This window comes from Triticum dicoccoides, chromosome 4A, assembly GCF_002162155.2.
Source record: "Triticum dicoccoides isolate Atlit2015 ecotype Zavitan chromosome 4A, WEW_v2.0, whole genome shotgun sequence".
Lineage (NCBI taxonomy): Eukaryota > Viridiplantae > Streptophyta > Magnoliopsida > Poales > Poaceae > Triticum > Triticum dicoccoides.
Window position 1 is genome coordinate 727,846,241 of NC_041386.1, and position 4,355 is coordinate 727,850,595.

Consider the following 4,355-nt stretch of genomic DNA (forward strand, 5'->3'; position numbering starts at 1 on the left):
GGAGGAGGAGGGAAGGAGGGACTACCTCAGTGGAGGAGGTGCGGGAGTGCTGGTGGCGGCGGACGACGACAGCGGTAGGAGCGGCGGCGACGGCGGACGACAGGGGGTGAGGGGGGAGAGTAAGAGTGGAGAGCGAGAGAGGGGGCGGACGGTTGGGGGAGATAGGTTGCGTTTAGCAGTAGCGCGTGTTAGGATAAAGCGCTACTGCTAAACATCATAGCAGTAGCGCTTTTATGTAGAAAAGCGCTGCTGCTATTCCTCTAGCAGGAGCGCATTCTACAAAACGCGCTACTGCTAAGCTAAGGCCAAACATGTAAAAAAAATCAAAAATGCATTGGTCCTCAATGATCTTTTTGTGTAGAATCTAAATTGTCAATAGGAATCTTCGCCGGTTTGTTGCGGCCACAGATCCTACACATAGATTTCAAGGAAAACCAAGTGGTTCTGATGGTTTGAGAATTAAGTTTTTAAGGTGGTAAACACCCTGTTCGCGGAGAGAGGTGGGACTAAACTTAGTTGCAAGTTATCAGCAGCGCGTTTACAAAACAGGCGCTAGTACTATTCCTAGCCTGGTGGTTACGTCGTGGCAATATTAGTAGTAGCGTGGTTTTTTTCTAACGCGCTACTGCCACGTTTATATTAGTAGTGCGGTCACCGCTCGCACGCTACTGCTAAGTAGCACTAGCGCCTAGTTTTAGGCCGCGCTACTGGTAAGATTCTGTGTATATGGTTTTCCCCAGTAGTCTTATGTCCATGCCAAAAATATAGGAATATTGAAAGTCATGTTTAGACACTCAAGCCGGCTCAGCAATCCTCAGTCGCTGATTTGTGCAGTGATCAAGTTTGTGACAAGGTTCATTCCTCAGCAAAATTACTTCGGAATCCATGGAGACACTATAATGATGCGATTTGTGTGGTGATCAAGTTTCTGGCAAGGCTATCTCTCATATTTTCTTGAATCACATGCTCAGGGTACCCATTATTAATGAAGACCACTCCTTTGGAAAACGAAAATATACTTTTGATACTTATGTAAGATAAATGATTTAAGTGAGCGTACCCTTCACAACTAACTGTTTATATACTATAGCAGATGGAGTACATCATTTCCATGCTTCAGAGTTCATTTCAGCATCTTTCCCTATCACAACAGTTTCTAGCAGAAAAAATCCAAGGAAAAAACAGGTTATATAAAGCTACCCGACGAGTGTGTCATTCCTATGCTCTAGACTCATGCATTGACGATCTACACTTTCCTCACAATTATTAACAAGTAATGCAAGTAAAAGGAAAGGAAAGGAAGGTTATAGTTGAGATTAGGTGGCATCAGGAATGGAACACTTAGTATCGACGGGACTGACAGTCCTATTGGGGCGACGCCACACTGCTTCTGGAAAACATCTGACACAGGGGGCCGCCGAGTCATTCTACTCCTTGACGAGAGAATAGTGAGCACTATTCCATGCTGAGCACAATTGTCACATCATTGATAGGACTGATACCAAGCAGCGATATAGTCGATGTAATTGTGGACGCTACAGTCAGCGATGAGTTGCGCTACCTCTGCGACCAGATGGAGAAGTGGGATTTAGCCGAACAAAACAAATAAAATGGGAATTAGGAGAAAATGCAAATGTTTATTTGTTTTCATTTTTTACTTTAAACATATAGATAAATAATTATAAACTAGTAAAACTTCATATTAATTCCATGAAACACTTCCCTCGTCACCTGCACTTAATATTTCGACTACAACTTCATTTTACACCTACATTGCAAGCTCAGAAATACACAACTTCATTTTCCATCTCAACATGGCCAGGCACAGTCGCCATCCTTGTTGCCATGAAACGTTGCACGTTCAAAATAATAATAATATAACTTCATTTTCCATCTTGACATGATCAATAATTATAAGTTAGCACAGAACGAATCATGAGAATGATAAAAAATTACACAACACACTATTATAAGTCTTCTACTAGTGGTACCTTTTTCCGAATTTTCTAAGTTACGGAAGTCCCTTCTTTAGTTATGTTTGTGCCTTCTACGATGTTTTGTCAAGATATTCCTTTTCATGAGGTTATCAAGTCTATGAGTAGAGTCACGTGGTTTGCTCTTGATAAAATTAGTCTTTGAAAAATCGTTATAAACAACAAAATTCGCATGCACGTAGACCTACTGATTAATACTCTAATGACAAACTAATGTTCGTTCATCCGTGAATAGAAGGTAAATGTAAATTAGGACCACTCAATGACAATCACCTTCCTTTCTCTGACGTACACACTCTCTGCTCCACTTTGTATGTGTGCACGCGAGCGCACATGCATGTCATTCAATAACATTAAGCGGATCGCAGATGGTCGGTAGATATGAAAGTATTTCCTTGCAAAATTGTCATGTGAAATAGAATTGCGATAAATGTTTTCACCACCAACAACATGATATATATAGCCCCCCCGATATTCTGTGCTCCCTCCATGCTTCGTGAGTCATTTGATGCATATCTCATCCACAAATAGTAAGGGAAACAATATAACAAAAAAAAGATCCGGGTTAGCTTGAGAATGAGAGATATAGGGAAGAAAAGGTATTCGTTAATCTCGTTCACCATGTGGCGCACCCTGTCCTTTGCACATTCACTACCTGGAGCTCTTTGCAAAGACCTTGTTGTTGTTGGAATCTGAAAATTCGTAATAGAAATGCAATCCACTACCTTATATCTTATATTTACTAATTGGAGGCACCTTTCAAGTCCTCTCATTAACCCTCATCATTAAAATTAATTACACCGTTGGATTATAGAATATACGTTCAGGATAAAAGTAAAACTTACGTAACACATATGGTCATGTACATCCCATAAAAAAAGCCATCTGACAGGTCTAATGTTATTATGTAACAAAACAATGATCTTTTTTAAACGAAAGCCACCATCTGTTTTCTCAAAATAAAAAGGAAAGCGTCCATCTCAAACAAGAACAGGAAAAAAAGGTGGATTGATTGGCCGTGCCTCCATCCTTCAAAACACAAACAAGAAAAGGAAAAAGAATCCAAGATTGATTGCCCATAAAATACTCCAGCAATAATATTATGCCAATTAAGATCTCCATGCACTCCTCAAACATGGCCGCTGCCTCCTGCAGCAAGGAAAGGGAAAAAATGACTGATTGCCAGTTAAAGACTCCAGCAATAATATTCTTCTGATTAAAATCTACGTGGACTCCTAAAACATGGCCGCTGTGTCCTCCTCCCCTTCAATCTTGCTCTCCTACTTATGGCCCCTAGCGGCTATTGTTCTCACCAAAGTCATAGCCATCAGCATGGCCATGGACGAACTACAAAGGAGGCAAAAATCCAGGTGATGGAAGGGACGAGGAGATCCCCTCGCCAAGTGTCGCCAGATGGGTTTTGCAATTATATTTCCCCATTTTCTCACAAATCAATCTATCATACATTCAAATATATTTTTTCTATATGCTAACTAAAAAACGAATCACTCATATTCAATATTTTTTCAAGGGAGATTGAAATGGTAGTCTATCAACTACGGACATGGAGCTGGTCGAACTGGTGGCTAGATGACTCGGGGTGCGTGACAAGGAAAAACTTGGATCGAGTCAAGAATCAAGACTAATGTACAGCCTGGAAATCAGATTAGAAGTTGAGGAGCTGAAGAACCTAGGAAATCAGATTAGAAGTAAGTGAGATGTTAGTTTGGTATTTGTTTCTTTTGAGGAGTCGGCCTAATATGCCCATAACGATATGATATTTTGGTGCCCTAATATTTTGATGACACGATTGTGTGCAGCGCGGAAATATGAAACATATAGAATCTTAAATTATAAGAAGTCATAGGAACCTGAGAGGAATCATACAAAGCAAAGGCCCTTGGAATAATTGTAGTTGATTGCAGCATCTTGCTACATAATGATCTATCAGGACTGTCTTTTGGTCGCACTTATTTAATCCGCAGAATATAATACCAGTACACCACAACTCTTCATTCCAGCAGACAGGACTAAGATTAACGTTTTTAAAATAATTCTCTATGATAGAAGTCAACTGTATTAGATTACAATGTATAATACTAAGTTATTTTTTCACACCTTTTAGCTCCTTCAGTGAGAAATTACTTTGCCAATTTTGCTTGCAGTTATCTGAATGTCTTTCGTTTGTTGCAACAAAGGCTTCGCCTCTTGCACGGCTGAGCTATCAATGAATGACTTGATCAAGGCTCCGACTATCAGATTAGATCATGAAGAAGTGTTACCCGACTATGGTTATGTGTTGTTCATTAATTTGTAGTGGCAGATTTAGGATTTATTAGGCTTTAGGCTTCACATTGTATT